At 36.4% G+C, this 15,003-nt stretch overlaps 1 pseudogene; it reads left to right on the top strand.

Annotated features, from left to right (window-relative positions):
• The first annotated feature begins 7,665 nt into the window (after nucleotides 1–7,665).
• LOC105467627 (eukaryotic translation initiation factor 3 subunit L pseudogene) lies at nucleotides 7,666–9,769 on the top strand (annotated as a pseudogene).
• Nucleotides 9,770–15,003: the final 5,234 nt, after the last annotated feature.

The raw sequence follows: 15,003 nt of genomic DNA, 5'->3' as shown, positions 1-15,003 counted from the left end.
TTTATGTCATAAATATTGTCACCCACCTTTTAAAATCTCTTAATGCATTAGTATGCTATAATACATGTTTGGTGAAATTTTGAGTGACTTAAGACAGGGATGAGTGGAAATAATGTAAGGAATTAATTCACTCATTTTAGCTGTTTGCATCCATGAGGCATTTTTCTATCTAAAAGAGGAAGGAGGAGTTTTGATTGAGGGCAAGGCTAGGAAGAAAATGCATATAAAGAATAAAATGGAGGCCGAGCATAGTGGCTCATGCCTGTAATCCCAGCACTTTGGGAGGCCAAGATGGGCAGGTCACCTGCGCTTAAAACCAGTCTGGGCAACATGGTGAAACCACGTCTCTATCAAAAAATACAAAAATTAGCCGGGCATAGTGGCACACACGTGTAATCCCAGCTTCTTGGGAGGCTGAGTTTTGACAATTGCTTGAACCTGGGATGTGGAGGTTGCAGCAAGCCAAGATCGTGCCACTGCACTCCACTCTGGGCAACAGAGAGAGACTCTGTCCCCCCCCCCCAAAAAAAAAGCAATGGGAAACAGCTATCACTTGGTACCTTGACTGATTTCCAGCTTCTGTGGAGAGAAAGAGTGGGAGGTTGGTCTTTAGGAGTATACTAGTTCGTTCTTGTACCAAATATATTACACCCAATATTATAATTATACCTAATATTTTAATTCTTATACCCAATATTATAATTCTTATACCTAGTATTACAATTATTTAATTATAAAGAAATACCCAGTATTTGTTTCTAGAAATGCAAGAATGTACTAATACACTCTTTAAGAGTGTATTAGTTCACTCTGGGTAACTCATAAAGAAAAGAGGTTTATTTGATACAGTTCCACAGGCTGTAAAGGAGCATGATGCCGGCATCTGCTCAGCTTCTAGGGAGGTCTCAGGAAGCTTACAATCATGGCGGAAGGTGAACAGGGAGCAGGCACATCTTACATGGGAGGAGCAGCAGCAAGATGGGAGGTGGTGCCATACATGTTTAAAGTATAAGATTTTATGAGATCTTACTCAGCGATCATAAGGACAGTACCAAGAGGGATGTTGCTAAACCATTTATGAGAACCACCCCCATGATCCAAACACCTCCCACCAGGCCCCGCCTCCAACACTGGTGATTACAATTAACATGAGATTTGTGCAGGGACACAGATCCAAGCCATATCAAGGAGTAAGTGGAATTGTGTTGGGGATCATATGAAAAAGCAAGGCATATTTAGAAAGATGATGTTGTCCTCACCTTTGTAAGGAGCTCAACAGTACTGAGAAAATCTAACAATTCAAAACTTTGGAATATCCTGAGATAAAACCCCAATAATGAACATTGATTCTTTCATAATAGGTTGTAGAAGTGGTGAAGAGTCTGAGAGTAGCTTCTAGGGGCAATGTACAAGGACAAGTGTGAGAGTATGGGGTATTTTGGGGGCACAATAACACATGTTTTTGGTCATACCTTGAAGGCATTATATTAAAAAAGCTAATTTTTAGTATTCAAATATTGGTGGTATTCTGCTTTCAAAACAGGAAGCCACAAAATCAAGTGAAACTGAACTTCTGCTCAGGGAACATGGAGCAGACATACTTCTTTCTATTCCTCTTGTTAAGTACAAAAAAAAAATCTAGAAAAAGCATTAGAGAACTCTTTAAAATGGAGAGAAGATGACGACTAGGGGCCTGAAGACCCAAGGAACAACATGGTATTGATTTGCTTGGGTTTTTTTAAGCTCATATGTTCAAAACTTGGAGCTAAAGAAGCTAGCAATCTAAACATGCCAAAAAGTACAGGATACAGTAACAACAACAAAATCCTGCTCTCTTTACCCACAGGATCAGAAAAATAGAAGCCTAGGAAGGCAGAAAACTTATGTATTTCATTCCAGCCAAACACCACAGAAAAATCTGCACCCCCATTTCTATCACCAGCAGCAAAACCCATGTGCTGAGTTTACACCTCAACATCTCACCAAGCACATATAAGAAACCTCCAAACCCACCACTAGTGTGGTACTAAAAGGGCAAGTAGAGAGCCGAGACTTAAAAAAAAATTGTAGGTACGTAGTAGTTGTATATATTAATGGGGCACATGAGATATTTTAATGTAGGCATACAATGCATAACAATCATATCAGGGTAAATGGGATATCAATCAACCCGATCATTTATTCTTTGTGTTACAAACAATACAATTATAGTCTTTTAGTAATTTTAAGATGTACAATAAATTATTATTGATTATAGTCACCCTGTTGTGTTATCAAATTCTAGATCTTATTCATTCTATCTAGTGATATTTTTGTACCATTAACCATTCTCTCTACCCCTGCCCCACTACCCTTCCCACCTCTGGTAACCATGATTCTACTCCATGAATTCAGTTGTTTAAATTTTTAGCTCCCACGAATAAGTGAGAACATGCACAGTGTGTCTTTCCATGACTGGTTTATTTCAGTTAACATGATGACCTCCAGTTTCATCTATGTTGTTGCAAATGATAAGATCTCACTCTTTTCTATTGGCTGAAGAATACTCCATTGTGTATATGCACCACATTTTCTTTATCCATTAGTCTGTTGAGGGAAACTTAGGTTGCTTCAAAATCTTGGCTATTGTGAATAATGCTGCAACAAACAAGGAAGTGCAGATATATCTTTGATAGGCTAGTCTCCTTTTTCGGGTGTATATTCCTAGCAATGGGATTGCTGGATCATTTGGTAGCTCTATTTTTATTTTTTTGGGGGAACCTCCAAACTGCTCTCCATAGTAGTTGAACTAATTTCCATTCACACCACCAGTGTATGGTGGTTCCCTTTTCTCCATATCCTCATTAGTATTTGCTCTTGCCTGTCTGTTTGATAAAAGGCATCTTAACTGGGGTGAGTTGATATGTCATGGCAGTTTCAATTTGTATTTCTCTGATGATCAATGGTGTTGGGCACCTTTTCATATCCCTGTTTGCCATTTCTATTGCTCTGAGAAATGTTTATTCATATATTTTGACCATTTTAAAATTATATTATCAGATTGTTTCATATAGGGTTGTTTAAGCTACTTACGTATTCTGGTTATTAATCCCTTGCCAGATGGGTAGTTTGCAAATATTTTCTCCCATTCTGTGAGTTATCTCTTCACTTTGTTGATTGCTTTCTTTGCTGTACAGAAGCTTTTTAACTTGATGTGATCTCATTTGTCCACCTTTGCTTTGGTTGCCTGGGCTTGTGGGGTATTACTCAAGAAATCTGTACCAATTCCTATGTCCTGAAGATTTCCCTCAGTGTTTTCATGTAGTAGTTTCATAGTTTGAGGACTTATGTTTAAGTTTTTAATTCATTGTGATTTGATATTTGTATACGGTGAGAGGTAGACATCTAGTTTCATTCTTCTGCATATGGATTTCCAATTTTCTCAGCACCATTTATTAAAGGGACTGTTCTTTTCTGATGTATGTTCTTGCCACCTTTGTTGAAAATGAATTTACTGTTTGCTATGGTTAGGCTTTATCTCCACCTGAATCTCATCTTGAATTGTAATCCTCATAATCTCCATGGCTCAAGGGAGAGACCAGGTGGAGGTAATTGAATCATGGGAGCAGTTTCCCCCCAGCTGTTCTCATAATAGTGAGTGAATTCTCGTGAGATCTGATAGTTTTATAAGGGGCTCTTCGTTTTTTGCTCAGCACTTCTCCTTCCTGCTACCTTGCAAAGATCGTGCCTTGCTTCCCCTTCACCTTCCACCATGATTGTAAGTTTCCTGAGGCTTCCCAGCCATGCAGAACTATGAGTCAAGTAAACCTCTTTCATTTATAAATTACCCAGTCTTGGGCAGTTCTTTATAGCAGTATGAAAGTGAACTAACTAATACACTGTAGATGTATACATTTGCTTTTGGTTTCTCTATTCTGTTCCATTGGTCTATGTGTCTGTTTTTGTGCCAATACCATGCTGTTTTGGTAACTACAACTTTGGAGTATGTTGAATTCAGGTAATGTGATTCTTCCAGTTTTGATCTTTTTGCTCAGGACAGCTTTGGCTATTCTGGGTCTTTGTGGTTCCATATAAAATTTAGGATTTATTTTTTGTTTATGTGATGAATGTCATTGTTATTTTGATAGGAATTTCATTGAATCTATACATTGTTTTGCATAGTATGGATATTTTAACAATATCAATCCATTCAATGCATAAAAATGTAGTATCTTTCCATATTTTTGGGTCCCTTTCAACTTCTTTCTTTGGTGTTTAATGGTTTTTAATATAGAGATCTTTGACTTCTTTTGTTAAGTTAATTCCTAGGTATTGTATTTTATTTTATTTTATTTTATTTTATTTTATTTTATTTTATTTTATTTTATTGTGTTTGTAGCTATTGTAAATGGGGTTATTTCCTGATTTGTTTTTCAGATTGTTCACTTTTGGCATATAGAAATGTTAGTGGTGGCCAGGTGTGGTGGCTCATGCCTGTAATCCAAGCACTTTGGGAGGATGAGGCAGCTGGATACCTGAGGTCAGGTGTTTGAGACCAGCCTGGCTAACATGACAAAACCCCGTCTCTGTTAAAAATACAAAATTTAGCTGGGCATGTTGGCTCATGACTGTAATCTCAGCTACTTGGGAGGCTGAGGCAGGAGAATTGCTTGAACCCAGGTGGCAGAGGTTGCAGTGAGGCAAGATTGTGCCACTGCACTCCAGGCTGGGCAACAAAGTGAGATTCCATCTCGCCCCCAAAAATCTTACTGACTTTTCTGTTGATGTTGTATCTTGCAGCTTTACTGAACTTGTTTGTCAGTTCTAAAATTTTTTTTGGTGGAATCTTTAGGTTTTTCCAAATACAAGACCATGTCATCTGTGAATAAGGATAATTTGAGTTCTTCCTTTCTTTTTTTTTTTTTGAGACGGAGTCTCACGCTGTTGCCCAGGCTGGAGTGCAGTGGCGCTATCTCGGCTCACTGCAAGCTCCACCTCCCAGGTTCCCGCCATTCTCCTGCCTCAGCCTCCTGAGTAGCTGGGACTACAGGCGCCCGCCACCGCGCCCGGCTAATTTTTTGTATTTTTAGTAGAGACGGGGTTTCACTGTGGTCTCGATCTCCTGACCTTGTGATCCGCCCGCCTCGGCCTCCCAAAGTGCTGGGATTACAGGCTTGAGCCACCGCGCCCGGCCCGAGTTCTTCCTTTCTAATCTGGATGTGCTTTGTTTCTTTCTCTTGTCTGATTGCTCTAGGTAGGAATTCCAGTACTATGTTGAATAACAGAGGTGAAAGTGGGCATCCTTGGGGTTGCCCATATCATAGAGGAAAGCCTTTTAGTTTTTTCTCTTCAGGATGATACTAGCTGTGGGTCTGTCATATATGGCTTCCATCATGTTGTGGTATGTTCCTTAGGTACCCAGATTTTTTAGGATTTTTAAAAATTATGAAGTTATATTGAATTTTATCAAATGGTTTTTCACATCAATTGAAGTGATAATATGGCTTTTGCTTTTCATTCTTTTAATATAATGTAACCTATTTATTGAATTGTGCATGTCAAACTATTCTTGTACCCTGGGATAAATCCCACTTGGTCATGATGAATAATCTTTTTAATGTATTCTTGAATTCAGTTTGCTAGTGTTTTGCTGAGGATTTTTGCCTCAAAGTTCATCATGGGTATTGGTCTGTACTTTTCTTATTTTGATGCATCTCTGTCTGGTTTTGGTATCAGGCTTCGTAGAATGAATTTGGAAGTCTTCCCTCCTCCTCTATTTTTCAGAATAGTTTGAGTAGGATTGGTATTAGTTCTTTTTTAAATGTTTGGTAGAATTCATCAGTGCAGCCATCAACTCCTGGGCTTTTTCTTGCTGGGAGACGTTTTATTATGGCTTTGATACTGTTACTTGTTATTGGTTTATTCACATTTTAGATTTCCTCATGGTTCAATTTGCTAGGTTTATGTATCTAGGAATTTATCCATTTTTTCTAAGTTTTCCAGTGTATTGGCATATAATTGTTCATGGGTCTCTAATGATCCTTTGAATTTTTGCAGTATCAGTTGTAATATCTACCTTTTAGCCTCTGATTTTATTTATTTGGGTCTTCTCTCTTTGTTTCTTAGCCTGGTCCATTTGGTCTATGGTGCAGATTAAGTCCTGTTTTTTTTTTGTTGATTTTCTGTCTGGATAATCTATCTAATGCTGAAAGTGGGGTGTTAGTCTCCAGCTATTATCATATTTGAAAATATGTCTTTCTTTAGCTCTCATAATATTTGCTTTATATACCTGGCTTCTCCAGTGTTGGGTGAATATGTATTTGCAATTGTTGTATCTTCTTGCTGGATTGATCCAGTTATCATTATATAATGACCTTCTTTGTCTCTTACAGTTTTTGTCCTATGATATATTTTGTCTGTTATAAGTATAGCTACTCTTGTCTTTTTTGGCTTCTGTTGGCATGGAATGTATTTTTCTATCCCTTTATTTTCGGTCTATATGTGTCTTTACATGTAAAGTGTGTTTCTTGTAGGCAACAGATCATTGGGTCTTATTTTTTTAATCCATTCAGCCACTCCTCTATTTTTTAAATCCATTCAGCCACTCTATTTTTTAAATCTATACAGCCTTTCAAATGGAGAATTTAGTCCATTTACCTTCAATGTTATTTTTGATAAGTAAGGACTTAATCCTGCTATTTTGTTATTTGTTTTTTGGTGGTTTTGTGGTCTTATCTTCCTTCTTTATTTCCTTCCTGTCTTCCTGTTAGTAAACATGATTTTCTGTGGCAGTATATTTTAATTTCTTGCTTTTTATTTTTTGTGTATTCATTGATTTTTTTATTTGAAGTTTTCATGATACTTGTAAATACTATCTTATAACCATTATTTTAAAGTGATAATGACAACTTAACACAAATTTTATAAACAAACAAACAAGCAAAGAGAGAACTAATAAAACTCTATACTTGTCATTTTTTACATAAATAGAAAAAATCCTAAAATTTCTATGGAAAAAAAGAGCCAGAATATACAATGCAATCCCGAGCAAAATGAACAAAGCTGGATGCATCACACTGCAGATTTCAAAATATATTATAAGGCTATAGTAAACAAAACAGCATGGTATTGTTATAGTAATAGACATATAGACCAATGGGACAAAATAGAGAAACTAGAAATAAAGCCACATATTTACAACCATTTTGTTTTTAACAAAGGCCCCAAGAAAATACACTGGGAAAAGAACATCATCTTCAATAAACAGTGCTGGGAAAATTGTATAGCCATATGCACGAGAATGAAACTGAATCCTTTCTCTCATCATATACAAAAATCAACAAAGATGGATCGAAGGTTTAAACATAAGGCCTGAAACTATAAAACTACTAGAAGAAACAGTGAAAAATACTTTAGAACATTGGTCTAGACAAAGATCTTAAAAGCACAGACAACTAAAAGAAAAATGGACAAATGGGACTATATTAAACTATAAAACTTCTGCAAAGCAAAGGAAACAATTGAGTGAAAAGACAACCTGCTGAATGAGAGAAAATATTTGAAAACTATTTATCTGACAAGAGACTAATTGAGAGAAAATATTTGAAAACTATTTATCTGACAAGAGACTAATATGCAGAATATATAAGGAACTCAAGCAACTCAATAATAATAATAAAAACAGCCAGGCTGGGCGTGGTGGCTCATGCCTGTAATCCCAGCACTTTGGGAGGCCAAAGTGGGTGGATCATGAGGTCAGGAGTTCAAGACCAGTCTGGCCAAGATGGTGAAACCCCATCTCTACTAAAAACTACAAAAATTAGCCGGGCACACTGGCAGGTGCTAATATTCCCAGCTATTTGGGAGGCTGAGGCAGGAGAATCGCTTGAACCTGGGCGGCAGAGGTTGCAGTGAGCTGAGATTGTGCCACTGCACTACAGCCTGGGTGACAGAGTGAGACTCCATCTCAAACAACAACAACAACAAATAATAATAATATTAATAATAATTTCATTAAAAAGTGGGCAAAGGACATGAATAGACTATTCTCGAAAGTAGACATTGAAATGGCCAACAGGTATATAAAAAATGCTCAATATGACTTTCTGGCAGTGTTTGTGAGCCTGGCAGCCATGTCTTATCTCACTGATGATTAGGAGTCTGAGAAGGCTTATGACTCCTATACTTATCTGGGCGACTATGGAGATCCAAAAGCAGGACCTTGCTTATGAACATCAGTATGAATAGCAAACCTATCAGGTGATGCCTGAAGTGATCAAAAACCCCATCCAGTATTTTCACAAAACTGTCTCGGGTTTGACTGACCAGAAAGTGTATGAGCTACAGGCCAGTTGTGTCTCCAGTGATGTCATTGACCAGGTGTATAGGATCCAGGACATCTATGATAACAGCTGGACCAAGCTGACTGAAAGATTCTTCAAAAATACACCTTGGCCAGAGGCTGCAGCCATTGCTCCACAGTTTGGCAACAATGCTGTCTTCTTGGTTTTATACAAAATATTATATACTACAGGTACATATACACCAAAGTCAGTGGGGGACCTTCCTTGGAACAGAGATTTGAATCCTATTACAACAATTCCAGTCTCTTCAACTGTATTCTTAATGTTGATGGTCCTCTTCCCCTTGAACTACCCAACCAGGGGCTCTAGGATATCATTGATGAGTTCATCTACCAGTTTCAGTCATTCAGTCAGTACTGCTGTAAGACTGCCAAGAAGTCAGAGGAGGAGATTGACTTCGTTTGTTCCAATCCCAAAATCTGGAATGTTCACAGTGTCCTCAATGTCCTTCATTGCCTGGTAGACAAATCCAACATCAACTGACAGTTGGAGGTATACACAAGCAGAGGTGACCCTGAGAGTGTGGCTTGGGGGATGCTTGGTTACTTCAGCCTGGTGGGGCTTCTCCGCCTGCACTCCCTGTTAGGAGATTACTACCAGGCCATCAAGGTGCTAGAGAACATCGAGCTGAACCAGAAGATCATGTATTCCTGTGTGTTAGAGTGCCAGGTCACCATATACTATTATGTTGGGTTTGCATATTTGATGATGCATTGCTACCAGGATGCCATCCAGGTCTTTGCCAATATCCTCCTCTACATCCAGAGGACCAAGAGCATGTTCCAGAGGACCACAAATAAGGATGAGATGATTAACAAGCAGAATGATCAGATGCATGCACTGCTGGCCATTGCCCTTATGATGTACCCCATGCATATCGATGAGGGCATTCACCTCCAGCTGCAGGAGAAATATGAGGACAAGTTGCTGCGCATGCAGAAAGGTGACCCACAAGTCTATGAAGAACTTTTCAGTTACTCCTGCCCCAAGTTCCTGTCACCTGTAGTGCCCAACTATGATAATGTGCACCCCAACTACCACAAAGAGCCCTTCCTGCAGCAGCTGAAGGTGTTTTCCAGTGAAGTACAGCAGCAGGCCCAGCTTCAACCATCTACAACTTCCTCAATCTCTACACCACCATGCCTGTGGCCAAGCTTGCTGGCTTCCTGGACCTTACAGAGCAGGAGTTACGGATCCAGCTTTTGGTTTTCAAACACAAGATGCAGAACCTGGTGTGGACTGGCAGCATCTCAGCCCTGGATGGTGAATTTTAGTTGGCCTCAGCGGTTGACTTCTACATCGTTAAGGACATGATCCACATCATAGACACCAAGGTCGCCAAGCACTATGGGGATATCTTCATCCATCAGATCCACAAATTTGGGGAGTTTAATGAAATCCTGAAGTAGATGGGACAGAGACCCTGACGACATTCACACATGTTATTCAGGAACCTGTCTACATATATATATATATAAAAAAATTTTTTTTGAGACAGAGTCTCGCTTTGTTGCCCAGGCTGGAGTGCAGTGGTGCGATCTTGGCTCACTGCAAGCTCCGCCTCCCAGGTTCATACCATTCTCCTGCCTCAGCCTCCCAGGTAGCTGGGACTACAGGTGCCCACCACCACGCTCAGCTAATTTTTTTTTTTTTTGTATTTTTAGTAGAGAGGGGGTTTCACTGTATTAGCTAAGATGGTCCCCATCTCTTGACCTCGCAGTCCACCCACCTCGGCCTCCCAAAGTGCTGGGATTACAGGCGTGAGCCACCACGCTCGACCTGTTTTGATATATTATAGACAGGAAGTGTTTTTGCTACCATGAAAGCTTTATGTAGATCAGCCATCAGCCTGTCAACTAAGTTGACAAATTAAGGACCAAAGTGTTTCAAGTGGATCTTAGTAAAAGATCTTTGGAGCCAGAAAAAAAAAAAAAAAAAAAAAAGGTCAACATCACTAATCATCAGAGAAATGCAAATCAAAACCACGAGGTATCATCTTACCTTAGTTAGAATGGGTATTACTAAAAAGACAAAAAATAACAAATGCTGGCATAATGTGGAGCAAAGGGATTCTTATAACTATCGTTGGGAAAGTAAGTTAGTACAGTCACTATGGAAAACAGTATGGAGATTTCCCTAAAAACTAAAAATAAAAGTACCATACCATCCAATAATACCATGGTTGGGGATCCATCTAAAGGTAAAGAAATTAGTATATAAAAGGCATACCTGTACTTACATTATTATTGCAGCACTATTCACAATAGCAAAGATCTGTAATCAACCTAAGTGTATATCAGTAGATTAAAAGATAAAGAGAACGTGGTATACATACACAATGAAATACTATTCAGCCATTAAAAAGAATAAAATGATGTCCTTTGCAGCAGCAGCTGATGGAACTGGAGGTCATAATATTAAGTAAAATTACCCAGGCCCAGGGAGACAAATAGCACATGTTCTCACTCATATGTGGAAGCTAAAAAAGTTGATGTCATTAAAGATAGAGAATGTAATGATAGATACTAGAGGCTGGGAAGGGTGGTTGGTTAAAGGGTGATGAAGAGGGGTAGTTGATGGGTACAAATATACAATTAGATGAAAGGTATAAGTTCTCCCATTTGGTAGCAGAGGAGAGTGACTATAGTTAGCAAGAATGTATTGTATACTTCAAAGTAGCTAGAAGAGAGGACTTGAATTGTTCCCAACACATAGAAGTGATAGATACTACAAAGTGATGACCACCTCAACTACTCTGATTTGATCATTACACATTCTATGCCTGTAACAAAATATCACATATATCTCATAATTATGTAAAATATTATGTATCAATAAAAAAGAAATTAAAAGAAAAGGGAAACAAATAGAATAAAACACTTAAAAATTGAATTAAAAAGAAACCTGAATGTATTAGTTTCCTAGGGCTGTCGTAAAAAGTACCACAAACTTCGTAGCTTAAAACAACAGAAATTCATTACTTCATAGTTCTGGAGGCCAGAAGTCCAACATCAAGATGTTTATAGGGACATGCTCCCTCTGAAACCTGTAGGGTAGAAGACTTCCTTGCCTCCTTCAGTTTCTGCTAGTGGCCTGTAATTCTTGGAGTGCCTTGGCTTGAAGCTGCATTAGTCTAGTCTCTGCCTCTGTCATCACGTCTGCCTTCCCTCATGTGTCTGTATCTCTTCTCTTCTTCTCATAAGGACACTAGACTTATTGAATTAGGGGCACACATTACTGCAGTGTGATTTCTTCTTCACTAATTACATCTGTAATTATCCTATTTCCAAATAAAATACCATTCTGTGGTACTTCAATGGATCTTTTTGGGGGACACAATTCAACTTATAACATTGAGAGAGTGGAAGATGTAGATTTAAGAGAACTGGGTTATTTTCCATTATAAAGCACAAAAGCTAAATCAATAAGCAAAATTAAGTGACATATGATGGTCAATTCTTAGTACTTTACTTTGTATTTTCAACTTATTTTCTAAAATTCAGAAAATATTTTTATGTGTTTTTATTTCATTAGCTGCCATAGTAATGATATAGTTCCCCCGTCTCTATATATTTTAATTGAATTTATATAGATTTGTAATAATAAATATTGCCAGTAATGAGAAAGATTATGAGAAGTTTCCTTCACAATATTTTTATGATTATCTCACCATAGGATAAGAAGAAATAACAGTTCAAATGCAAAAAAAGTAACTGAAATGATATAGGGTGTGCTTTTTGTCCACAATGGAATCAATCTAGAAATTAATAATATGAATATAATAGGAAAATTTCTTAACACTTGGAAATGAAATACCATATGCATAAATAGTTCATCAGTCAAAGATGAAGTATCATGTGGATTTTTTAAAAAAGCATTACATGATAAGGAAAATATCGTATATCAAAATTGGTAGAATGCAGTGAAAGCAGTGCTGAGAGGAAAATACAAAGCACTAGATACATGTATTAGAAAAGAGGAAAAGCCTCAAATTAATAACTTAAGATTCTACCTCAAGAACATAGGAAAAAAGAACAAAATAAACCCAAAGCAAGCAGAAGGAAGGAAATAAAGAGCAGAAATCAGTTAAATTGAAAACAGTAACACAACAGAGACCATCAATGAATCAAAGACCTGGGTTTTCAAAAAGATCAATAAAATTGACAAACATATAGCAAGATTGACAAAGACGAAAAAAGTAAATTACCAATATAAGAATAAACTCACTACAGATCCTGCAGACAAGAAATAGGTTATTAGGAAATACTGCCAACAACTCCACACATATTTGATGACCCAGTTTAAATGGACGAATTCTTCAAAAATCACAAACTACTCAGATTTATGTCTTAATTGTAAGAATTTTTTTTTTAAAAAAGAGAACAAATGGAAGAAAAAAATCTCCACAATCTAATACAAATCATTCAATATAAAATAGATAATTTGAAAGCACTATAGCTATTAAGAAAATTGAATTTGTATTTTAAAAGCTTCTCAGAAAAAGGCACAGGTGGTTTTGCAGTAGAATTCTACAAATGTTTAAAAATAACTAAGATGATTCTACACAACCTTTTCCAGGAAATAAAGGAGGAAACACTTCTTAATTCGTTTTGTGAAACTCACCAAAATCAGAAAAAAAAATATAAAAAACGAGAATGAAATCCACAGAACAACATGCCTCATAAATATAGATGCAAACATTAAAAAAAATAGCAAACATAATTCAGCAACATATAAGAATTACACATCATTACCATTTTGGTTTTATTTGAGAGGTTTAAGCCTGGTTCAACATGTGAAAATCAATAAATGTAATCCATCATATGAATGAGTTAAAGAAGAAAAACCATGTGATTGTATCAATTGATGCAGAAAAAAGCATTTGACAAAATTCAATACACATTTATAATAAAATCACTGTGAAAAAGAAATAAATGGGAACTTCTTCAACTTGATTTAAAAAAATTCTACAGCTAACATTATATAAAATGTGTATAAAAAAAGAAATGCTAATGTATTATCTCAGATTGAAAGCGATGCAAGGATATATGCTCTCACCACTCTTTTTAAACATAGTTCTGGAAATTTTGGCAGGTTCAAGAAGGCAAAAAAAAAAAAAAAAAAAAAAAAGCCATACATATTGGACATCAAGAAACAAAACAATATTGTGTTTATTTACAAATGACATTATTGTCTACATAGAATGTCCCTAGGAATCTACAGAAAAACTCCCAGAAGTATAAGTCGATTCAGCAAAGTCAAATAATACAAGCTGAACATAAAAAAGCAATTACATGTCTACATTACTAGCAATGAATCTATGAGATCCCAAAATAAAAATGCAAATTCTAATCACTCAAACAAAATACTTAGGTGCAATTCTAAAAAAGACATGTACAGGACTTTTGTATTAAACTATAAAATGCTGATTTAATAATGAAGATCTAAATAAATGCAAAGATGAACCATGTTAAATGAGAGGAAGACTCAACATAGTAAAGATGTCAGTTATCCCCAATTGCTATACAGACTTGACACAATTTTCTTATAAAAATTCGGACAATAGTTTTTGTAGATATAGACAAGATTGATCTGAAAAATTTTATAAAAGCACAAACACACTAGAATTGCTAAAACAATTTTGAAAGAGAAAAGTGGGAGGACTGAGCCTATCCAACTTCAAAATTTATTAGATAACCAGAGTAATCAAGATTGTGTGGTACTGGTGAAGAGATAAACACACACATGCCTTAGTGGAATAGTATAGGAAGGCCAGAAACAGACCACACAAATATGCCAAACTGATTTTTTTAAAGATATTAGACAATTCAATAGAGAAATAATAGCTTTTATAACAGAAAGTTCCAGAGCAATTGAATATCCACAGGTAACAGCAACAGCAACAAAATCCCTTGACATCAACCTCACATCTTACACAAAAAATTAACTCAAAATTTATCACAAACTGAGTTGTAAAATGTAGAATTGCAATTTTTAGGGAAAAAAACAGAAAAAAAAAAACTTTGGGAACTAGGGCTAAAGAATTCTTATACTTAACAGCAAAAGGTGATCCATAAAGGAAAAAGTTATAAAGCGATCAATTGAATTTCATCAAAATTAATAATGGTTTCTCTGCAAAGGCACTTTTAATTTTAATCCTGTTAACAGAGGATTAAAAAATAAATCACAGACTGGGTGAAAATATTTTCAAACCACTTATCTCGCAAAGGACTAGTATATAGAATAAATAAAGAACACAAAAAACCCCAACAGTTTAAAACAAAAACAAACCAAAACTCATCCAATCAGAAAAATCCAATTATGTTTTATAGTAAAAGACATAAACAGAGAACTTATCCAAGATGATATACAAATGATATATTAACACATCAAAAGATATTTAATTAACATCATTAGCCATTAAGGAATTCCTAATTAAAACCACAATGAACTGTTACTACATATATATCAGAATATTGACAACACCAAATATTGACAAAGATTTGGAGAAACTAGGTCACTTATATGTTGCTGGTGGAAATATAAGATGGTACAGCCACTTTGAAAACAGTTTAGTGGTTTCTTTAAAAAGTAAACATGCAACTATCATACAACCCAGTGATTATAATCCTGAGCATTTATTTCAGAGAAATGAAAACTT

The sequence above is a fragment of the Macaca nemestrina genome, chromosome 7 (genome assembly GCF_043159975.1).
Source record: "Macaca nemestrina isolate mMacNem1 chromosome 7, mMacNem.hap1, whole genome shotgun sequence".
Lineage (NCBI taxonomy): Eukaryota > Metazoa > Chordata > Mammalia > Primates > Cercopithecidae > Macaca > Macaca nemestrina.
The sequence above is the reverse complement of the archived record's forward strand: the minus strand, read 5'-3'. Positions and strand labels throughout refer to the sequence as shown.